The sequence below is a fragment of the Ambystoma mexicanum genome, chromosome 9 (genome assembly GCF_040938575.1).
Source record: "Ambystoma mexicanum isolate Mex_15411 chromosome 9, UKY_AmexF1_1, whole genome shotgun sequence".
Lineage (NCBI taxonomy): Eukaryota > Metazoa > Chordata > Amphibia > Caudata > Ambystomatidae > Ambystoma > Ambystoma mexicanum.
Genome location: NC_090931.1, coordinates 1216733699 through 1216758954, shown reverse-complemented (window position 1 = coordinate 1216758954; position 25256 = coordinate 1216733699). Strand labels below are relative to the sequence as shown.

General features: G+C 44.5%; 1 protein-coding gene across 10 annotated transcripts in view; it reads left to right on the top strand.

Moving 5' to 3' along the window:
• The window catches only part of R3HDM1 (R3H domain containing 1), a 1943510-nt gene that overhangs the window by 33741 nt on the left and 1884513 nt on the right, over positions 1 to 25256 (top strand). The window contains exon 1 of one of the 10 annotated variants that reach the window (XM_069616543.1): positions 2300 to 2585. The exons of the other annotated variants lie outside the window; for them this stretch is intronic. The gene's annotated coding sequence lies outside the window, so the exon portion shown is untranslated. Of the gene's footprint in view, positions 1 to 2299; positions 2586 to 25256 lie in introns of those variants that run through there. 10 annotated transcript variants of the gene reach the window in all.

Genomic DNA, 25256 nt, shown 5'->3' with positions numbered 1-25256 from the left:
GAACTGATTTATTCGTCCTGTGACGAATCCTTGGATGTTGTCCCTACGCCCCTAGGCGGGAGCTCCTTCTCATGGGGCCAGGGAGGTCACGCCGCTACCCGATAGCCCCCCCACCCCCTTGTGGGGTCTACTCAGTGGGTGGATCTCATGGGGGAGGGATCCCTGCCCAAAGCTTATCCCCACCTCACTCATCCTCCTACCCTATAGAGTCCCATAATCCTACACATTTCCATGTACCTCTGTAGGGTTGACGAACTGAGAAAGTACTGGGATGAGGAAAATGTGAGTCGTATGCAGAAACTGGGACGGAGAAGAATACAGGTAACCCATTTAAGAGTGAAACATCAATAATGAGACTTAGAAGAGGTGCAGAGAAATACAGAGTGCCCCTCGGAAACCAACATCAGCGGCCTAGACAATGTGGAACAAGCGCCAGCCGATGATTAAACAGGGATGAAGGACTCTACCAGTTGTCAGACCCTTCCTGGAGGAAACTAGGAAATTCAAATTGAGCTGAAGGAACAGATGCTGGGAGTGCAGAGGCAGACAGTTGCCAATCAGCAGAGGTGTCCCCGTTAGCTCCACTGTGGTTGGACCAAAGAGTGAGGCAGAGATCAAGACAGCCCACCGAAATGGAGGGATGGCGTGCCCAGAGACCTGGAAATGCACAGCCCAGGAGCAGAGGAATGCAGCTAGGACACCGTAGCCCCTGGAGAGACCGCAAGAAACCCGAGCGGGGAGAAGAAGCCCACAGACAACCACGGACGGTGGACATTTGATTTCAGACGTTCTGACTCATCCAATTTCCCTAATGAGAGAGGCCACTTGGGTGCTTGTGGGGGGGAGGGGATCTGAAACCAGCATTTCCATAGGGGATGCTATCATGGGGGAAGTTGGTGCAAGTCATAACTGAAGTCAACAAAGAAAATCCAATTGTGTGCATTTCTTTTTTTAAAAGAAAAATATTAATGTTTTGGAGAAGCCTTGTAAGAAAGTGCACCTTTATGGAAAAGATACCTGGCAGGAGAGTACACCAGGGGGATCTGTGTGAGCCAAAAGGGGGCTATTTCTGGCAGGGGAGTACACCAGGAAATTCAATATTGTGTTAAAGTATTTTGTTAAAATGTAACATTTTAGTTTGCCATCCTAAAAACCTTAAAATACTTTATTTGCATATGAAATATCTTGTGTTAGAAACAGAATATTTGCTCTGCCATTCTAAAGACTGTCAAATACTTCTTTCCAATATACTTCAAACTGTATGGTAGAACATTTTTGCTTTGCCATCTTGGGGAGACAATCAGTAAAAGGGACATTGGCATTATTTTTATTTTGAACTTTGAGGAAACGAGAGCATTTCAAAATATCAAAATACTTTTCCTGAAACAGTTCAGAGAGGGAGAGAGGGAGAGAGGGAGAGAGGGAGAGAGGGAGGGAGGGAGGGAGGGAGAGAATATATTTTTTTTTTTTACTATTTGGACAACTTGATGAAAGCGAAAGACGGAAATTCTGTTTTGTATGTTGGACAGAGGTATTTTGGACACAAGGTGACTTTGCTCTAGTGTTGGTTTCATAAGTAGAGGCATCACCTTTTGGTTGCAGTGAGATGGGCCTTTTTTCCAAACCCATTTTCTTTTTAATAAACATGGCTAATGTTAAGAACTTTTCAACTTTGTGTCTGCCTCTCGTTGCTGACTCCTCAGAGCAGCTTCACAATTGGAAGGCCCAATCCTCCTTTGTTCCGGGGAGCCATTAAAGTTTTGAGTTATACAGGGATTTTTATTATGCCCGATAAATGTCGTCACCATCTTTATTCAAGAACTGAAAGAATGATTTGAGGACTCGTACCAGTAGTGACTGATAAAAGTAGAGAAATCTTGGGAGAACAACCATCTTTATTATAGCAATACAGCCCAACCAAGAAATAGTGAGAGGGTTGCACTTCCACAGGTCTGCAGCTACGGATTTCAACAAAGATGGAACATTTGCTTTGTACAATTTAAGTGTGTGTGTGACATTAAAACCTAAATATCTAATGGCCCATTGTAAAGGGGATCCCTGCATACCCGGCAGGCTCCTAATACACCCTGCCATTAGGTAAAGTATGTCTGACTTCTGCGTGTTTATTTTTAGCCCACCCACCCCAAATAACCCAGTTATCTGATTAAGGCCTTAAGGGATGATTCAGGCTCAGTCTGGGCCATTTGCGTGATGAGCTAAAGCTATGACTTTGTTTCTCCCCTAAAATCAATCCCTTTTTTAATAGCTGTGGAAGTCTGGTTCTTGTTAAGAAAGGTGCCAAATGCAAAGCAAAAAGGGGAGACAGTGGGCAGCCCTGCTTTGTGCTTTGCACTGTACTTTGCACTGTCATCGGTTGACAAACCGACCGCTGCCTGGCCGTCCGAGAGCCCACTCCACGATCGATGCAACATCAGCGTTCGTGTCTGGTGTGCCCCTGCTGGAAATCTGCAGGATGGCTATGTGCACATCCACGCACACCTTCACGAAGTTCTACTCCGTCGACCGGGATTCCAGGGAGGAGTCCAGAGTTGGCCAAGCAGTGTTACGCAACCTGCTCGCTTGAGGTGAGTCTGTTCCAACAGGTAAGAGTTAATTGCTTCTGTTGAGCCTTGCCACCTCCCTTGGTTGTGTGATGTTGTACTGCTACGTATTTGTTATTCTTGAGCATGTAAATCCATGCCAGGCTCTATGCTGGAGAAGGAACACGTTTCTTACCTGTAACTATTGTACTCCAGCATGGGTCTGGCATGGATTCACATGCAAACCATCCCTCCGGCCCCTCTGCGGCTCTTCTTGGTCATACTGCCACTTTACGTGCTTACCAAATCTGGGCAGGGCTGCCAGAGGTCTGTCATTGGATGGGCGTAGTATGACCCAGAGGACCGTGATTGGTTTAGAGAAATACAGTTCGTAAGTGAAAGTGAAACTGTTTTTCTTTTTACTGAAGATTCCCAGCCTGACAATGCAGGAATATTCATGAGCATGTGAATCCATGCCAGACCCATGAAGGAGAACAATAGTTACAGGTAAGTAAATTAAACCATATTGTTTTTGGTATGGTTATTCACTCCAAAGTTTGTTCCTACACTCCTAAGAAATCAAGGCATGGGGTTCAATAGGGACCATCATCATTCAGAGTGATAATAAAAAAAATAAACCGAAGTTGCTAGGCAATGTACTATGGCAGCATGCTAAAATGTGTAAAGGTCTAACATACTGGAATTAATTTAGGGGCACTTGTACAAAATCGAAAATAATGCACACGTTTTTTGCTTCTGCTTTTCAAGTTCATTAAACGCTAATTGACAGTGATGCATTTTGGTAATTGGCAACTTTGGAAATCGAGTCAAAACTGGGGCTAAGTCATTTTGTTTTTTTCTATTATTTGAATGCAGAAAATGTGAACAAAGGAAAGTTACAAAACGTGGACCGATTTGACCTATGCAGATTTATGATTTATGTTTTCTTGTTCCTTTTAATGGAAATGGAAAGATTTGTTTTGATCATAAACTCCATTTTGCTCATTCGGGTACGCATTACTCAAATCACAGTTACATTTTACTTGGCGCAGTTGATGTTATCCAGTAACCAATGAGAAGTGTGTATTGGTACATCAGCATACTCTCACTAAAGGATCATGGGGGCCCAGCAACATGTTCGTTTGCCGTGGTCACCCGGAATTACATGTAGTTGCAGGGTGGGACCCTGAAAGGCTGTGAGGACACGGACCTTGGTGCCAGGGGCACCATGGATGCCGGGTGCCTGGGCTGGACCCAGGGCACCAGGCTGGTCTGGGAGGCCCAGACTAGCAGGGACCTGCAGGATTGTGATACACGGTATGGGCCTGCAGTACCCTGGTCACACGGTGTGGGCCCGGAATGAGCAACTGCGTCAGCAGGTCCATTGTTGGAGTCTGAAGCCGTTCTGCAACACGTGCCTGCAGTTGCTCCTTTTATTAGCTTGGGTCATGACCGTCACAGGCCATCTTAAAATGGCAATTCACTTGGGAGGGGCACACATAACCATGGAGGCTGGCTATTTGGGAAAATATGGGATGTGACGAGTAAATTAGCACATGTTTATAATTACAAGTATTGGTCAGTAAGAGATTTACAAGAAAGCCACTGTGGTAGCAACTGCTTCATATTTTATGATGGGTATAACGATAGAAGAAACAGACATCAAGTGGGTGAAAAGTGGTTGCTGTGGTTGCTGGAGGCGCTGAGAAGCAGACACTGCACCCGGGTCCTCTTGTATGCCACAGGTTCGAATATTGCTTTCTGACCTGAATAGCAACTCTGAATGTATACTTTTTGACTTTTAAAGTGCATCCAGCGATTTATTACAGCAGCACTACCTATTAGGCAGGGGGCGACTGCAGGCTACTAGCCTTTGAGCCTCTTGCCTTTTTGGTGTGTGCTTTCGGAAGTCGACAACGACAGATTCAATAATTCTATGTCAAGACCGGAGGCTCCCATTATGCTTCTCTTCCTTTATTATTTCATATAAGGAAAAGCTCAGCAGCAAGATATTTTGTGCACCTCCCATAATACCAAACTCGTATGAAGGTGCTACAAACATATAATAAACATAACATTAAACCACTACAAAATGGATCCCAAGTCCATAATAGTTCTTTAAGGTTGAGAAAACTACGTTTCCCATGATGCTCCCAAAGGTCATCCAGCATCCCTGACCATGTGGCCTTAGTCCTCCAATGGGCGTGCATGTATCCCCATTAACAGTCTTGAACAAGAAGTAACTTCCTCTTTCTTTGCTTGCTCACAGCAAGAGATAAGTTACTTCTTATTCAATTCTGTTCATGTGATTATTTATTCAGATTTATTCATATTTATGCAGGTTTATTTCTGTGCAAGTGTTTAACTGCTCTTTGTCATTAATGATTGATCGGTAACGTGTATCGTATTGAGGTTACTGAAATTGTTCTTCCTGTCAGTAGCGCCTTTCCTTTCTGCCTACCGCCGCCAGCTGTTTCCTGCTGGCGTCAGAGGCTTAATTTCTGCGAACGTTCTTCGTTCGCGTGTACCCGCTGGCAGTGTTCTCTCTGAACGCTGCAGTGGGTACTGCTGAAGCCGCACAGCTTTTCCCAGCCCGGAATAGCTTAACACAGGCTCCGGGAAAGCAGCGCAGCCCCTCACGGTGCGCGCTGCCGCCCATCAGTCACCAGGGGGAGCTCCTGCTCTCCCTGGTCCTTTCCTTGGTGCTCCGGCGCTCGCGTGAGCACTTCCGTTCGAAATAACTGTTGCTGAACGCGAGCTCCGGAGTCTTTGAGCCCTTCATCTCGGATTAACTTGTTTTCTGCATATGTAAAAAAAAAAAAAAAGTTAGGAAGGAGAGAAGATACTCCTGACTCCTACTGCTCCAGCCTAACTAGTTCAGGAGCACAGACTTGAGACGGGGGTACAATTGAGTACTGCTGTAAAAAAAAAATCAAAAGGACATAATTATATTCAGGATTTTTTTTCCATAAACACTGGGTTTTGAGAGGAGGCACCAGTGAGCCCAGTGAAAAGAAGAAGAATAAAAATATATATATATATTATAACTACCATGGCAGCGCAAAGCGCAATACTCCCCTCAGTCTGATCAAGCTTGGTCAGAAGGTGAGGAGGATTCATGTTTCATTGATGAGGTGGCTATGGAAAGAAGCCTTCAAAAGGCATTGGGATCTACTGTTTTAAACCGTATTAAAAAAGCTGTGTCAGGCATGCTCCTGCCAATGCAACAGCGCCTGGATGACATGGAAGAGCGCATTCAAAGCACATCTCCGTCAGGGGGAAGTAAACTCAGAAGAGGAAGCACCTTACACAAGGGGGATGTAGCCCGGCTCGCACGAGCAGAAGCTCTTTAACCCCCACCCCCGAGCCAAGTGATTCCTGCCACCGCTGCCGTCTCTGATGCCTTCTCCAGGCTGGAAAAAGCTTTTATGAGTCCGAAGCTAACCCCTTCCTTTGAAGGACCCTCTAAACCCAAGGAGGAAAACAGGGGTACAAGACCCTCAAGCCCAGAGGGATATGAACAGGGCACAGAAGACAATCGAAGACCAGGAGTATATGAAGAGCTATTGCTCTCTTCCTCAGACGAGGATACCCAAACATGGTGTTCCAAACACTCAACCTCAGAGATTGCGGCAGCCCCCATCCCCAGAGGCTCCGGGGAGCAACCTCTTGAGAAGGGGATGTTCGCTCCCGAAGACTTGGTACATCCTAGATCCTCTGACTGGGAGCCATCAGCCAGAACAAACTACATCTTTCATAGGCTGCGCAAGCCTCTTGACAAAGCGATCAGGGCAAGGCTACGGGCAGAATGCCCACGCCCTGAAATACCAGATAAAGTAGATCTGACTCCAGAACTCGATTCGAAAATGATCACGTTCTTGGGTAAGCACGTGAAGGATCCCAGAAAAGGCATCGGCCGAGCCTGGAAGTCTTGCGAGGATAAACTTCTAGACATCACAGGTCCACTGGCAAAAATCCTAGACCTAGCGGAAGAAGCCTCTAACTCTTCCAAACCTATCGATCTAGTGTTCATCTCTGGTTGGGTCCAAAGAGCAATCTGTCTACTAGGTAACGCAAGCTGCGCTATTTCCATGGAACGTCGGAAGGGCATCCTCTACAAGATCGACTCGAAACTGATTGAGCTGGCAAACACAGAGTCTGGTGCAGCCGCTCGGGGATTGCTCTTTGGAGATCCTTTTGTCAAGGAAATGACTAAATTTGTCGGTACCTTTACCGCTCTAGACAAAGCACAAGCCTCCATCAAGAGGGTCTTTGCGTCGAAGATTTTTTTCCAGGGCCGGTCGAGGTCTAGGTCGCTCTTCCGGCCGCTATGCCTTTGACGGAAGACCTCGGCATCAAAGGGAGCAACACAATGCTTGGCAAGAGCGCACCATTCTTTCTGTCTAGAGGACAAGGCAGAGGGCGTTCCTGGAGGAGAGTTTATAAGAACACAACCCAACATCAACCAACAGGTCAGTCTGCACTTGCCAGCGCTGCATACACCCATTGGGGGGAGGCTAAGGTTCTTTACACATGCTTGGGATGGATTATCAGGGGACGCCTGGGTCAGGGACGCAGCTGTCACACTCCGAAGTCCGTGGCGCAAGTGGGTTCAATGGCGCTTAAGCGGCCATTGAATCGCTCCGCCACATTTTCTCACGCTGCTCCGCAGCGTTCTAGTCTTGGCAACCTCTGCCGCCAATCACCTTTTTCTTTCGCTTCCACCCGGAAGTCAGCGCGTTGCAACCCTTCGCGCTAGGCTTCCGGGTGAAACGCTCCTCAGTTTTCTCCGGCTGTTTTCCTTCGTGCTCTCTTTGTTTGTTCCTCTGGCCCCTCCCGGCCTTATTTCTTTTTCCCTTCTTGCTTCCATATCTCTCTTGCCCCCCCCCCCTCACCCCCCTTCGCTTGCCAGCTCCCTGTGCTTTAGCTTTGGCTCCCTTCCTGTCCTCGTGGCTTCTCCCTGTGCTCGCCTCAGTCACCAGGCTCCTCCAGGCTGCATCTCCAAGGCTCTCACGTCCTACACCCAGAGGGTTTTTTTATGCTGGAAGGCTCCCCCCCCCCACCCCCCCCGATAGTTTGTTCCGATAGAGGGGCCCCCCTAGACCTCTCTGACCTAGGTCAGGGTGGCTTCTTACCGAGGCAGACCATATCCGCCTCAAAAGAAAAAAGCCCTGTGGGTGAAGAGACTCCAACCATCCACAGACCCCGAGACATCAGGTGTGGAGGGGGCTGAAGGGCTGGATCAGGAAGGAGGGTCTAATCCAACTAGCGCTGACAGCAACGCGCGGCCTTCACCTCACATTTTTCGCGCAGCCCTTTCAGGTCAGTCGACCCATCCCCATAATTATGTCTGAAATAGATCGGAGGGCGCCAGACAGCGAGATTCACAGCCTAGATCAGAAGAACACAATTCGCCCCTGCTCGACTCCGGGCGGTTTCTTCAGCCCAATCTTTCTGCTGCGAAAAAGAGAGAAAATAAGGCCTGTAATAAACCTGAGAGCGATCAACGAGTTTATAGTCTACCGTCATTTCAAGATGGAGAGCATTCACATGCTCAGAGACATCCTGAGGCTAAATGATAGGCATCTTTTAAGTTTAGATGCATGAGCCAATCTCGCAGTGCCCATTCATCAAGCGCACATGAGTTACCTAAGGTTCTCATGTAATCTTCAAGATTGGGAGTTCACAAGCCTTCCCTTTGGGCTTTCTTCAGAACGTTGGGCCTTCACCAAACTGTTAAGACCAGCGATGGCCCGTCTCAGAGAACAAGGCGTCAGTCTAATAATCTACCTGGACGACATTATACTTATGACGCAATCTCAGGAGTTATTGCAAGAACAAGCCAGGCTAACTATAGATCTGCTGCACAGTCTCAGCTTTCTCATCAATTGAGAGAAGTCGATGCTTTGTCCTTCCAGAAACCTAGAGTTTCTGGGATTTGTGGGGGACACTCTGGACGCACCGCTTCGTCTCCCAGCTGCCAAGATGCATTCTACCAAACGGGAGATTCGCAGGCTCTTGAGAGTGATGGGACTTCTATCCTCATCTATCCAAGCGATATTTCCGGGTCCCCTTCATTACCGAGAGCTACAAAGACTGAAGGGCCAACATCTGAGACGCAGTCTTTCTTATTCCCAACGCTCCTGACTCTATCCCCTCAAGGGAGGACAGAACTCAATTGGTGGCACATGCAGATTGAAGCCTGAACGGCAGAGCCATCTTCGGTTCCACCCCGGATATCATCATCGAATCGGACGCCAGTCGTTCTGGTTGGGGAGCGAGATGTGGCTCAGTAGCCACAGGGGGGAACCTGGTCTCCACAGGAGTTGGAAATGCACATAAACTGCCTAGAGCTTCTTGCGGGCTCTTTCGCAGTTCACTCCTTTGCCAGGAACAAAGTGAGCTGCTGTATCTTACTGAAGATGGACAACCTATCCGCAGTGAGATACATCAATCATCTAGGCGGTACCAGATCACGTCCCCTAGCAGAGCTAGCCAAGGATTTTTGGCATTTCTGCCTGGATCATGGAATTTCCGTCAGAGCGGAATATCTTCCGGGTCTCCGGAACGTGATGGCGGACTGGCATTCTCGCCATTACGCTGATTCCAGCGACTGGATGCTCAACAGAGAGGTTTTTCTCCACCTGCAACAGATCTGGGGTCCAATGTCCAAAGATCTGTTTGCCTCCCGTCTCAACACGCAGCTTCCAGCGTTCTACAGCAGGAGACCCGACCCGGCAGACTCAGCGACAGATGCGTCCCTACAACCGTGGACGCAAGGGGTTCACTACGCTTTTCTGCCCTTTTCTATGATGGCGAGGACCCTGGCGAAGGCCTGTCTGAACCAAACAGAGCTAGTCTTCATAACCCCAGTATGGACTTCTCAGACTTGGTATCCAGTTCTTCTGGAACTTTCTATGGATTCTCCAATCCTTCCACCCCAAATTCCAGATCTTCTATTGAATCCGTGGAACCAACCTCACCCCCTGCTCCTCTCCGGGTCGCTGTCTCTAGCAGCTTGGAGGATTTCAGGGCGAGATGGAGAACTCCGGGCATGTCCCTCAAGGCAGTCCACCTTATTGAGGAGAGCTGGGCCCCCGCAACCTTCAAGAGATATTCCAATTCCTGGAATGTTTGGAGAATCTGATGTCAGGATCTGGGTCTCAACCCAGTTTCGGCACCTTTAGAGGAAATTCTCAACTTCTTAGCCTCTTTAGTGGAAAGAGGGCTAGCGTACAGAACAGTGAACGCATATCGCCCCGAATTTATGCGGGTCACAAACCCATACAAGGGGCACCAGCCAGAGAGCATCACCTCGTTTGCAGATTGCTTAAAGGTGTTCGGCTTACAGTTCCCCCTCCGGCCCATTATGATAAACTGTGGGACATCAACAAAGTGCTTAATCTTTTTCTTTCTTGGTCGTCTAACGAGAAGCTATCACGTACGGCTCCCTCGGGCAAACTTACTACTTTGCTTTGTCTGTTTTCTTGTACGAGAGTTTCAGACGTTAGAGCTCTGGACCTAGCGGGCAGGTCTTTTTCTCCAGACAGTATTGTTTTTCACATACAAAGAAGGACCAAGTGCGACTCAAAGGTGATTTCCTACCCAGCTTCCAGGGAACAGCCCAAACTTTGTTTGGTTCAATGTCTGAAAGCCTACGAAAAAGTGACAGCTTCACTCAGAACCTCGCCTAATGGTCAGCTTCTTATAGCTATTTGCAAGCCCCACAGAGCAGTATCAGCCTCTACTTTAGCACGCTGTGTGCGCTGGACCCTACCTCAAGCAGGGATAGACGCACTACAATTCGGCGCCCATTCTGTTAGATGAGCCATGGCTTCTAAAGCCTTCCAGGTTTGTGTTCGCTTAGAGGACATCATGAGAATGGCAGATTGGGCAGGGGAGTCAATATTCAACGAATTCTACCTGAAACCCGTAGAACAGCCTGCTTTGATTGTGGTAAGTAAGCTTTGAACTAGCATAATGGGAGCCTCCGGTCTTGACATAGAATAAAGATTTTCCATAATAACTTACTACAAAGTCTTAATTCTATTAAAGACACGGAGGCGAGCATTATCCCACCCTGCGAAGGAAAAGGGTTGCGCATCGCTCTAGAGTATTTATTAAGCATTGCAACAGATTATTGTTTAATGAGATTTTTCATGCATAGTCATATTCTAATACAATAATCTTTTCCTTCCCACCCTGCAAAGGAACCAGGGTTACCATACGAATTAAGTAATTATAGCTCTGTATTGTTTCTTGACAGCATCTACAGACAAGTCCGGCTAGTCAACTGTTCGACGCCTCATCTTCTGGTTGACCGCAGTTGTGTTTCTACTTAAGATCGGACAGCCAAGTTCGCAGCCTCGAAAGAGGAAGTTACTTCTTGTTCAAGACTGTTTATGGGGATACATGCACGCCCATTGGAGGACTAAGAACACATGGTCGGGGATGCTGGATGACCTTTGGGAGCATCATGGGAAATGTAGTTTTCTCAACCTTAAAGAACTATTATGGACTTGGGATCCATTTTGTAGTGGTTTAATGTTATGTTTATTATGTTTGTAGCACCTTCATACGAGTTTGTTATTATGGGAGGTGCACAACATATCTTGCTGCTGAGCTTTTTCCTTATATGAAATAATAAAGGAAGAGAAGCATAATGCTTGCTTCCGTGTCTTTAATAGAATTAAGACTTTCTAGTAAGTTATTATGGAAAATCTTCTTCCTTGAGCTACGCAGTGGAGCAAACTGTTTGCTGCGGAATGATAAACGTCATTTTTGAGACTTGCCATTTTTCTACAGTAAAAAGTAAATACCCATGATTTCCTGAACTCATCTGCTCTAGCCTTTCTAGGGGCGGTCCGGTAGATTATTTTATATACATCTTAAATTCCGTCTGCGCTCAAATTATGGCAATAAAATGATGCCAGCTACTTGCCGCAAATACCCACTGCGCTCCTCTCGCCTTGGGTCCCATAGTGTGACCCGTACCTCCAAAAAACCCTGTAAATTGACTAAATCCTTAGCTGTTGGTATTCCAACAGACCTGAATGAGTTATTTGTTACTGGTGCCAATCTTGGAGGAAAAATAACTCTGTTTTTGAAAAAGAAAATGTTGTTAAACAATACAGACTCATTACTGGCTAATGCAGAAATTGAAAGTAAAGCTGTTTTGCCGGCTAACCAATCTTTAGACTTGCCAAGTGCGCAATAACATTTTGAAGCCGGTTTTGCGCTAGAGGCTGAATCAAATCAGTTGGAGCTGAAAAATACCATACTAAAAGACGACACCAAAAACCCCTCTGTGGAAGGGGTAATGGTAACAGACTTGTCCCACTACCCTGATTTAACTGCTATTGCTCTGGATGCAAATTCCTCACTACGTCAAAAAGATGATTCCTCTTCTGACTCTTTTTGTTCCGAGACCCAGGACACAGAACATGAAATGTTGACACTTTATATGCACCTGTTGGGCTATGCAAATCTATGTACATGGATCAATTATTTCTAAAAACTCAAAAGCAAAGACCATCTTCACCAATGCCCAGGCCCTTAACGTGGACAAAACTGACTTGTCTAATGTATGTAAATGTAATCCTCAAACACCCTCTATAAAGAACCGTAATGGGAAATAAAAACTACCCACCTCCCCAGGTATGCAATATACAGAGCCCCAAGCATCGGCAGAGTATAGAAAATATCCCTCAGGAAAATGTTGCTAATACAGAACCAGAATGTATTAAGAAAGGGAATAAGACCCAGGTTTACATTACAGGCCTAAAGTTAACTTTGTCCCGAGCTGGTCTGACTGGTAGACACCCCATGTAGAAACAGTTAAAGCTTATTTCTTTACTTCTCTCAAAAATACTAGAGAAGATACCAATGAATTAGGTGTCTCTGGAATGTTAAGTCAAGGCCAAAGTGGGGATGACTGCAGCAAACGTAAACCGAAGGGCCCCATAACCGGTCAACATTGGTAGCTTCCTGCTAAGAAACGTAAGCCCACCACTTATCTGACTGAGAAAGATTCCCCTTTCAACAATAAAGTAGATCTACTCTTCATCTTTGCGTGCAACTCCTCCAATCAGATAAAGATTACAGACTTATATGCAACATCTGAAAGTCGCTTTTTAAACCGACCAAATGTTCTTGAACTCATCCATCGACTTCCTACTTTGTGCAAAATAACCACTGCGGAGCTAAAACAGGTTGAAAATCCATGCTCCCTCTGGGAACCTAACTGGGCAATATTGTATTTTGTCTTCCCCCATCAGAACATAATTGGTGATGACCCAGGCCCCGAGATTCCATGCTATGGGTTAGGATTTTATTAAGATCGTTAAATCCTCACCCGCAAGGACAAAGATTTACACCCGACAGCAAAATTCACTCAGATGACTATATAAGAGATATAGTCACTCGAGTGATGTCAGCTCTGCAAACTAAAGAAATGACCAAGGTAAGTCGGGTCAGAGAATCTTGTGAATATATTGATGATTCGGAATGACCCACTAGGTCACTGACAACTCAACTAATTATTAGGTCTTGTAACACCAGGGGCTTTCACTCTTTTATGACTAACTGGTCAGGAACCCAGACCCTGTTGGTGGCTGATGTTGTACTGCTACTGAAGACTTGGGTTTGAGAAACATTACACATTGATGGTTATGTCTCCTTCCAGAAATCTTCCTGAATAAATAAGTATGGTAGACCTTTTGGGGGATTAATTACTGCTTTGAAATCTCATTTGTAATCAAAGTAACTTTTCATTGAGCAGCAATTGGACTTGATATTAGTGATCAAGCTTGAGGTGGAAAGGGATAACCCTACCTGCAAAATTCTGTTTTATTATTGTATATTGTCCCCCAGGATGTGAGAATATCACCAACCATATTAATGTGATGTTAGATAACTGGAAGGCTACTCACCCGACTGGAGTCTGTTATGTTATGGGGTATTTCAATTTCAAACACCCTTGTTTCCCCGGACAGAAAGGTTACTTTTTTGCAAGAATACTTCTATGTTAAGAATCACCTTTGTACATAGGCAATTGAACCCGGGGAAGAGGAGCTAGCTCTTGATTCAAATCCCTGGTTGGTATTCATAAAGTCTCACCAGTTGCTGCAATTGATCAATACTAGGGCCAATGGTCCTTCTCTTGGATAGACCTAATACTAACAAGTTTCCAGGGTTTTTAACTGATTCATGGGTTTAAGCTAACCCCCACCACCCTGAGTGATCACGCGGTTGTAGAGTTCTCCATTGTGACAATGGTTAAAGCCCAAGAGAGCTCAATGATGGGTAATTATAAGGTTAATGCCCAAAGAAATTGCATCAGCTGGTCTGCGTCAAACCTACAGAAAATTAACCGATTGCTATTAAAAGCGCTATCTACAGATCTTACTCCCTCTTTTGAAGATCATAAAACCTATTATCATATTATTCAATGTTCGCTCAGGGACTTCCTAAGTTGTCAGGAAACGATTACATTTGATCATTTCATCAATAAAAATATTTATGATAAATTGGTTGTTATAAAGAAAACGGAGCTGCGATCTAATACCCGGTGGGTTAAAAAGTATGTACAAGATCTTTATGAACGGAGTAACGAGTTAAAAAAGTTAAAACGCACTATAAGAATTGTTATAGAATGCATATGGGCACAGTTATCTCTGCCCAATGGTAAAATCTGCATTTGATTTTGCTAAATAAGGATATGCAGAAATTCTGGCACTATTTTAACAAATTTACCTCAGTTTCTCGCACCATCAGAGAAATTAATCATGTATCAGATATAACATGGAAGGACTATATCCGGTCATTATACTATAGTCGGGAAATTGTGTGACAAAAATGTCTTCTCTTTCACTGAAGCTGATATAGAGAATATAATTGCCAATTTAAAAGCATCTAAAGCACCAGGACCTGATGGGTTGCCAAATATTCTATATAAAGCTAATCCTAAAATCTGGGCAAAATTACTTTGTCCTCTTCTGTGAAATTAGAAACACAGGTCTTATCCATAGGTCCTGGCAAAATTTGCTTTTAATTCCAATTTATACGAAAGGTGCTAGGGGTTCTCTGGCAAAATCCTGGCAATGATTGATACTAGTGCCAACATTTTCTGCAATCTATTACTTGACTATATTAACTCTTGGACTACTTTTCAAAATATATTTAGCAATCAGATCACAGGTTTTTGTAAAGGTTTTAGTACTTGATCAAATATTGGGATTTTAATGTATTTTATACGCTGCACTCTTTATTAAAGAACAATGTATTCAATATTTGTTTTATTGATTTTTATGAAGGCATTTGTTGCGGTTGATGCAGATACTCTGGGACAACATGAAGAAAGACAACATGAACCCCAGGACCTTCATGTTACTTAAACGTTGTACTGTAATAAAGGTCCTTATAGCCTTGGGAGGATAGCTCTGGGGCAACATGCTCGCCTTGGAAGCAAGACAACACAGAGCAACACAGGTTTGATTCCCCGGGTCCACGCTTAGAAACCTCTGGTTATTAATAACGCCCTTAATACCCTATCATACCATACAAATTTGAACGAATCAAGAGGGCACGCTTAGTAAAAAAGTAGCAGTTCACTTTGGTCTGAAACAAGGCTGCACCTTGGCGCCCACATTTTTAACATTTACATTGCCGGACTGGAAAAGGCTTTTAGGAATTGTAATAACGACCCCACCCACCCCCACCTGCACGTGAAAACCTATCCTATTACCTGGTTATGCAATATTATCCTCCTAGACCAAATTGCTACAGGTTTACAACACAGCCTTACTGCTTTGGAGAGCTACTCCTTAACACACGACTTACAATTAAACCTCATAAAAAACTGAAATCCTGATAATGAAGGCCAATCGAAAGAATATAAAAAAATATAACTGGTCTAATCAAAATGAGCCTCTAAAAGAAGTACCAACTATTAATACTTGGGAACCTTAATACATTGAATAAAAGGTGTTTGTTTTTCGAAATCTTTTATGACAAAAGCTACAGCCAAATTCAAGGCTATAAGGACCTTTATTTCAAGTTCAGGTGGTTAGTCTATGGAAGGGCATTGTTCCTAGCATTCTATATGGACCAGAGGTTTTTACTGTTAAGAAGACTGCATGGCTTGACATTATTGAAGGGAGATGATGGAACAATGCTTTAGGATTATATCGTTCTGTCCCGATGGAAGCCCTTTGCTTTGAATTGGGCTTACTTCTCTTTCAACTAGGAGAATGGCTGCTGCATGTAACTTCTATGTAAAATTAATGATGAGTAGGAGCTTCCTCTCCAGCTTTACGGCAATGGCATAATGAGATTACACATTTTTTGGAAGAGCTTGGCTGTACCTGCCATCCAGAGGGGAACTTGGCCACTAAATTCATGGAAATAAAAAAAAAGGCTGGAATTTGGGACCGTAATAAACGTTTGATGCATTCGGCAGGGAAATCAAACTATAGAACGTTCTCATGGCGATACTTTCAGATTAATACTATATGAAAAATCTACAGTACTTTAAAGTAAGAAGATGTATTCTCTGCCTAAGACTCAATCAACTACCAACTTTGGCCAACAGGGGAGCGTGGCTTAAGATTCCTTTTAAAGAGCGTCTGTGTAGGCTATGCGCCTTGGAGCCTGGGACTGCCAGACACCTATTAACTGATTGCTGTAAACCTTTGCTGATTTATGACTTTTTTAGACCAGTGCAGGATATTAATTTTATCTGTACTGATCAATTCTGGGCTATGGTGTTTGATAATTTGGTCATGAATTTTATTTTATTTTAAATGTGGCAGGAAATTATGAAAATTTTAAACAAATCGTAATTTTGTATTAAGATACAATCTGATTTTAAAGATGTGTAATACGCACTTAATGAAATTGAGCTGCCTTTTGTAACATTTTTAATGGAAATGTACTATATGTTGATGTTCATATGTGAAAATGTGTTAAAGGTTATATTTACCAATAAAACAAAAAACATATTTCAAGGCAGGCTCCTTGTTTCACACCGTCTTTACACCACTCCCTTACTGAAATGCAAATTAATCTCTTCTAACCCTCAAGTGTGCGTGTCTGTATGTTCGTGTGCGTTTGGTACGGCCAGAGAAGTGCTGGTGACATCACGTTGTACATCTGTCTTCCAGGCTTCCAGAAGTGTGGCTGCTCAGAACGTGGTTACTCTTTCTTTATTGGCCAGCTAGCAGGGTGTATTCTTGGAGCAGAGGGCCAGGTTTTAACATTTCTGTTTGCAACATACCTGGTTAGTAGTTGATTGCAATGAGTTCCATAGAGTATCTAATGGTGCAGGTGTGTGCATTTTAAATGCATTTCAAACATGAGATTTTATATATTTATTTTCTAAATGTGCCTATAGATGCATCATATCAGAAAGGATAGCTTATAGTAGTCGGCCATTTACCATATTAAACTACCTGTATTTAAATGGTAGAAAAAAACCGATTGTATGTTAAATTGTTTTTCCACAAAGTAAATGCTGTGTCCTACTGATTATTTAATGTATGATAAATTTCGTTGTTGGATATTTGTCTATGATGGGGGATGTATTGGTTGAAGGATTTTCATTCCTATAAAGAAAAGGAAGCACTGATAATTATGATGGAAACAAACGATTGCTGATAATTTTTGTCTCGACAAAAGCAGAATTGCTGACTTTTCCATTGCAAAAGACCAGCGCTTATTTGTCAATTCCGAGGGACGATTTTGTAACATGATTTTGATACAGAGCTCTGCACATTTTTGTAAAGAAAATCTAAAGATCTATGCACACGTTAGCGCACTTGCAGCTTTTAGATGTACTTGCATATGAGATACTAATTCATTGCTAGGAATGTGTTTTGGAAATCTGGAGAATTATTGTTTTTAGATGACGTTATTTATAGCATAATTTAATAATAACCGGCAGATCAGTTCTGCATAGCATATAAAATGTACTTTGAAATGCATGTAATAATGTTTTTTTGTATCCTAAGTAGATAAGAACCTGACTGTTTCACAGATATTTAAAGTCATAAACCCAAACCGTATGCTCTGATTAATTAATAGCATCTGCTGTTCTACTTGTTCCAAACGGTGTTCTATTGTATTTCTATTTATTTGCTTAACTTTTCTTTGTGTGTTTAACTAACTCACAAATACATTTTTTACTTTAATGAATTGGATAATTTGCATCAAAACGACTCCAAAAGTGCATAGCTTTCCTCCACTTGATAATGAGTAACTCTCAAGAAGCATGTTGGCGTCTGAAATACTTAAAACTTTAGTTAAAATAAACAATGTTCTTTAACAATTGATTGCAATTTGGGAATACAAGCACCAGCATTGCAGGCACACTTCAGTGAGGTGCATATTGTACTTCGAGTCTTCCTTTTCGTTCAGTAGATCATATTTTGGTCACATTTTAACATTCTGCTGTTTAACGTTGGGTGAAAAATAACCACCCAGCATTCCTTTCTACTTTTTCAGGGGTTCATGTGTTTCATGGGTCACTTGGAAAGAGGCACATTAATTAGTACGGATATTGATCTAGATCACTTGGCTGAGAGCACTAAAACCTTTTTTTTTAATATGTACCTTATTTCTTCCAGAGCAGTGTACAATGTAAAGGTAGCAACCCTGAAAGTGAAATGTTTATTTGCTAAGTTACGCATTTCACAAGTGCTAAACATTTCGCAGGTGCTCCTTGTGGCCTCTTCATAGACTCTGCTTATGGTACAATACCTCGCAAAACAGGGTCCCAGATGAGTGCCATGCCTGCCTATTTTGCTAAATGACATAAGGCCAGTTGTCCCAACAAAGATAAGTGAGGAGTAACAGATAAACATGTTTAGGCCTTTATGACCTGTACTGCTCAGGCAGACGATATGTTCAGACCAGTAATGAGACTTTACACAGCGAGGACCCAAATGATTTTCATTTACAGGAATTGCCTACAAAAAGGCTTGGGTTACAAGAAAATATTTTGGTTTTGAAATTAAAATCTATTTTTACTTGTCTAACAACATGCTGGCTGTAAATGAGAAAAACGTTTTTAGCCCAAACACACTTTTTACTCCTTACTTCCTAAAATGGTGAGTATATTACTCTTACCAAAGATTCTCATTTGGAGCTACGCTAAAAATCTTTGGCCTCCATCTACATACATTCTGTATGGTAGGGCGAACTTGTAGATGAGTTGGCTATGAAAGGGGGTGGGTGATAGTCTTCAAAGACTATGCTCCTGTTCATGCAAAGTATTGTTTTGTGCCCTTTCACAATGTTTATTTTGAGTGGAAACGTGATTTCAAAGTGGAAAGAACAAATCTGGTATATACTCAATCATGATATTCTCTCCAGCACCCCCATAAATACACCTGGTTACCTTGACCACGTTTCATAATGGGGTATTAATACAGTTTTTCCTGTTTGTATCACTGGTCATCCTATCTTAATTAATATGCTATTGGGGGGCGCTGTTGAGCGCTGAACAAGATGGCCGCTTGACAGCTACACTCCGTGGCAGGCAGATTGTATGATCCTGTTCTTGGCACTTTCTTGGACAAATGCTCGGCCCTGGCGGGCACGACTTTGATACTAAGGATCCGTGCACCAGCTGATCCAAATTCCAACAGGAATCGGCACCGGGGATCCCGAGATCTGGACACCGCTGTGCCCTTCCCCCATCGGCGGCGTGGCTTCGCGCCAATACCCCGGCTGCAGGACGCACTGATCCTTCCTGCGCTCTGGCGTCTTCCACCCACTCCTATGAGGACCCGCTGAATTCTCCAGTGCCCCGGCCCCCTCCACCTACTCCTGCTGGGACCCACCGCGTGAGGACGCCCCTCCAGTGCCTCAGGCCTGTGCCTTCCCTGGGGCCGCTCGGCGTCGGCGTGGGGGGTTGCGGCTGTGGCCGCTGACACTGCGCGTCCCGGCCGTGTCGATCCGGCGCCGCCTTGGAAGGCGATCGCCCTCAGCGCCGGTGCTGCCTGGCCCCTCCTGGACCGTGGTCACGCTCGCCGGGGGGATGGGCTGTTGGAGGCCCTCTTCACCCCCCCCCCTTCAAGGTGACTCCGGAAACGGGGTTGGAGCTGCGGCGCATCCTCGGACACCGGGTGCCGCGCTCCCCCGCCGGCGCACACTGCGCCACAAGATCCTGGTGGCCTCAAGGTACGTGGAAGGGGGGAGCTCCGTTCACCCCCTGTGATCGGCGCTGCCCCACCCCCCCTGCATCGCCCCGCATCCTGATCATTGGCGGTGCCCGACCCTGGGGCACATAATAGATACTGGACCCTGCCCCCCCCCCCCCCCCAAACTCGGCACGCCATTGGGGACACACGGGGGCTCAACCCTGCCCTGGTCCCACTTCGCCCTGCTCAAGCGGCCCCCCCGCAATGCGGGCCCGCCTACATCCGTTTGCCCTACCTGGGGTGCACTGGGCCACGGTGTTCACCCACAATTCTACTCTGGGGGACCCCTGGCTCCTGATCAAGCTACAGCAGCCCTGCGGTCACCTTCCCACATATGACCTGCTGATTGTCTGGTGCCTGCCGCGACCTACATCACTACCCTTGGAGCCGCGGCCTGTCTGCCCAATCCGCAAAAGTACAGGGCTGGGAGGTGCTCTTCCCCACCCCTTCTACAGACTCACTTGGACAACCATACCTGGGTCCCCGACTCCCATAGTGGTCGCTGGGCATCACCACCCTACGCTCGAGGTCTTTGGACTGTGCACTGTGTGTTGAGACCCGCACCCCTTGCATCGCCTGGGGCGAGCTGAGCCCCCGCAGGCTATACTGGTAACCACAAGCCTCATATAAACTGGACCACGGACGCTGCCCCCCCTGGGCGACCACTTGTTCCACACCTTGCATACATTCGTACCCGTTGCAAAGTCTGAGGTCCCCCCCTTTTTTGAGCTGCTGGGACGGCGCCAGCCCCCCCCCTCACTCCACTTGAATTCCAACATCGTCAAGATGACCAAGGGGGCCGGGAAGAAACAGAGCTCCATCAATATGTTTGCGAAGACACCGGTGAGATCGCCAGAAGAAACCAACGAGCAGGCCTCTACTGCACCATCATCCGCCACTGCCCCAGAGCCCCAAAATATGATGGATTTTATCCGCAAGGGCTTCACCGCACTCCACTCAAAATTAGATGACATGAACGGCACTATATCCTCCATTAAGGCCCATAACAAGAAGACGGATAGCCGGGTGTCGGAGGTCGAGGCAAGGGTGGGCTCTGCTGATGATGGACTGAGTGCCTTGCGCTCTGAGGTCGTTGCTCTCTCCAACCGAGTTCTTGAGGTGGAAAAGAAGAACGAGGACTTGGAATCCCGATCAAGACGCAACAACCTCAGATTTTGAATTTGAATGTGGTCCTCTCTGCGTTATGCCATAAGCCATTTGAACCCATGCCCACTACTGATCTTAACCTTTCTTGGAAGGTCACTTTTCTGATCGCAGTAACATCAGCGAGGTGAGTAAGTGACCTCCAAGCTCTTTCTGTGAAACGCCCGTTCCTCACTTTCCATAAGGATAAGGTTGTGCTTCGCACTCACCCATCCTTCCTGCCTAAGGTGGTTACCAATTTTTCATTTGAACCAATTGATCTCCTTACCTGTCTTTTTTTTTCTAATCCCGCATCTGATGCCGAGAGTTTTACACTTTAGCCTGAAAGGCATCCATGCTCATCTTGTACGGGACAAAGCGGCTGCTGTTGCCTTCCAAAAGTATGTCCCTTCACAGTCCATCGCCAAGGCTGCTACGTGGGCTTCCCCATCAGCTTTCTGTATCTGTAAGCATTACTGGTTAGACCTGAGCTCCAGGGCTGAGCTCCAGGGCTGATGCCCAATTTGGCCAGGCTGTTCTTAAGACCTTATTCCAGTAAAGGGGTTTTTCCATCCACCCGTAATAACTGTGGTGCGTGCTTGGGAACCTCCCACAAGTATGGAGGAAAGGGGACTATGGACTATGGACTAGGAGTAGGAGTAAGGTAGTCACTACGGTGAGTACATTGTTATTCTTTCCAGTTTAGTGGGACAGTCGTTGATGGCTGCGTAGAAGGCGGCAGTCGGAGACCCAGTGGAAAAGGAAACAGATTCTGCTCTCAGAAAAGCCTATGCAGGGGCTTTTCTGACCCTTGGGGCCAATACCGAAAGTTAATACATGGCCAAGATGGTGCTGAATGGTTTCATTGAGCTTCACCAGGCTATTGAGGAGCGTAGTGATTGCGTCCGTTTTTTTGGTGAGATGTGTAAATGGGTGGAACTACTCTGACATTTTGTAATAATGAGTTCTGGGGGGCTGGAGGGGTAGCTCCAGATGAAGGCATGCTCACATACAAGACTGGCGCACAGATGGGTCCCAGAGAGCGATTGTGCTTGATCTTCCCTTTGATGGCGATATGATGCCTGCCCTTATTGCTCCACACACAATGACGTAAGTGAACCAACTCAAATATAGGAGTTGAGACAAACTGTAATGGTGCATGATGCAAATGTATGTTTGGTGTATGTTGTATAAAGAACTGCTGTTGGCACAATACATTATAATGCACTTGTTCCACATATTAGTCAAATGTTTTGTAGATATAATGTATATCTACACCTGTCGAACAAGAATGCAAACGGCATAGACCTTAGCAGTATCATTTATGGTTACCATGCCGTTAGTTTTTCTTGCCAGATAAATAGAGGATGTAGCAGGAAAACTATGTATTTGTGATACTGAAGGAATTCCGGTGGGCACTTCCAGAGCTAATAACTAAGTGCGGTCTCTATCCATTTCCGGGAAGTCAACTCAACAATTAACTTTGAGATAAATACAGGATAATGACGGATCAAGCTGCTGAAAGGTAACCTATACATCTGTCAGCAAAGTATACAGATACATTTATTATGTAACAAAATACAAAAGCAATTCAACTTAAAAACATAACCAGTATTTTGTGATTGTTATACTTGTATCATCCAGTGTAATGCAACAATTTGCATCAGTGAAATGAGTATCGTATGGACACACAGTTGTCGTTTTTCTCAAAACATAGTTGGTGTCGCCTACATAAATGTCTAAGAGCACAATGGTCAAATTGATGTTTTGTACACTATTCGTTTTTTAGCCTGTGCAACAATCCACAAGTTAATCACAACATGTTTATGTTCTTACATAACAAATAAGGAACATTCTTCAGGAGATTTCACCAAGTAAGCTTCCTATCGCTGCAGTGGTTATAATATTTTGGCTTGCACTTGCTTAAAATATTCTTGGCCTGTCAATATAAAAAAAACAAATGGAATAGTGTAAGCTGTGATGGCTTGGATTATATTTGTGTTCTAACATTGAACTCTGACCCTGTGTTGACAGGTTATTAATTACCTGTGCTGGTTCTGTGGGGGCGGACAACTCTGGAATTAGTTGTGAGAGGACTTCTTTGTGGTCCTGTGGTGCCTATTGCTAAAAAAGCATTGAAAGATGTTTTTTGACGCTTTTTAATATTGCATCCTCTCTACCATGCCATGGCAAGAAGGTCACAAACATTTGTAATCCATGAATGCGGTGCATATTACCCACCTGCTTATGTGATGTGTGGCTTGATAGTCCGGGCAGCTTCTCCCGGGAGTGTGCTCTATTTGGTCTTAATGTGCCAGGTACCTTTTTAATCCCGTCTTTCAGTAGTTTCAGTCCCTGTTGCAAAACATTGGATATTGTCTTTTAATAATACCCCAAGGCTCAATGACTCCTGTTTCTAGGTCTATACTTTTTGGGTAGAATGAGCATGTGCAATCATCTTGTTACCTTGTTAATGATGCAGCAGGGCTTCGTGTCATGTTGCCATTATTAGCCTGCTCGTGGGTCGAAAGCGTGCTTTGCCTGCCAGTCTCACATTATTACTGTGGAGCTGCAGTAAGATAGGACTCGGTTGGTCTGTAGGCGAGGGGTTAATGCGTGTGGTAGTGAACGTCTGGCAACAGCGTTCAACGCTAGTCATTACCTTTAGTCGATCCCAGAGTGGAGATATCAAAGGCGACGTGCTGTCTAGTTCAGTTGTCCTGTGGTCGCATGAGTTGCCTAATGTTCCAAATGGTGCTGAATCGCGGAGTGGCAACTGTACTTTTATTCGAAGACGCCACCTGGCCGGTTGCCTAGGCGATGAGCATACGCCCTCGCCGATTAGTCCGTTGTTGATGGTAGCAAGTTGTGCGTTTCGCAGAGCGGCTTGTTAGAAACGTCCTTTCATGCTCGAAGGTGTAATGTATATTCTAGGATTGGATAACTTCTTACAATTCCAGAGTTGCGGAATGGCTACACAATCAATGTGATTTTTCTCAAAAATAATCTGGACATTTGTTTACGTGATGAAGGTGCCAATGTATGCGTCTATATGACCTAATCTAGTGGCTAGCTCATCTATCTAGTATCCTATGCTTGACTGCTTGATTATTAGATGTGGTAATTGTTAGTAACACTAGATACATGTCTGTTATTTGTCTCCATAGAAGCATTTACTTGTGTGGAATAAGACCACAATTGAATCTCCATTTCTATAAGATTTTGCTTGAGTTCCGTTGGTGACCTGGTTGAAGTTAACCCGATGTTCCATCGTTATTGAGGTACTTGCACTAGTGGAGGTTAAACAAAATAAAAGGTGATGGCACAGAACATGAGGCATGGACACTTGATGGTATTGATAGCTGGTAATGATGCACTACTGAGATCTGATGATCTTGGTCATTGGCTGCATGTTGATTGACTTTAAAGTTGATGGAATTTAGTTTGATGAATAGACATGGTATGTGAGGTTTTTAGGTTGTAACGTGGTACATCCTTGGTTTTGTCTACTTGGTTATTTTATGTCTCTACAGATCTCTGAACCAGTTGGGCTATTTCGTAAGCTTGTTTAAAAATACAAACTTGATTCAAGAAGTTTGCAGCTACGTTGTGGATTTTGACACTAGCGCTACCTAGTTCTACTTAGAGGTAAAGTAGCTATTTTTCTAAAAGGACAGGCTCAGTTGAGACCTGTATCTTGTTCGTCTAGACACCATTTTGGTGTGACCTAGAGGTCTTTTTGAGTTACTTTAAGAACTTGGCTCACTGTCCTTATGGTGGTGTATGGTGTTGTCCCTTGCAGGTGGCCCGTCATTTTGGAGTGCCCCAGCCTGACCCTGGATTGCATGGTGGTGAAAACTGTTGTGTAAAGAAAGGTTCCCCTGAAGAAAGTTCGAGCATTTGAAGCTGATAAGAACTGAAACGTGTCGGGATATGTTTTTTTGTGAAGTGACACGTTTTTGAAGTGCAGAGTGTGTTATAATTGTTGTTTGTTAAATTTTTATATGTTGTAATATTGTTGGTGTAATTTATTCCAATAGGTTTTTGATATACCCACCATGTGGGTGAAATCTTGGGTTTTGATGTTTTAGAAAACATTTTAGGAGTGTTTTCCTTTTATTTTGAGAAATAATTAAAATGGTCAAATTTATAAAAGCGTGTTGTACCAAGTCAATTTTTTCAGGACCAATGGTAATAGGATATTACTAAACACCACATTCTAGATAGATGAGCTAGCCACTAGATTAGGTCATATATACCTGTTTCTCCTTTTTTATATAAATATTTATGGTCTGCGCCCTGATCGTGGAGATAGGTTCACTATAAGGGGTCAGTTTGCCTTAGTTATAGTAAAAAGCCAATGTATAAGTCA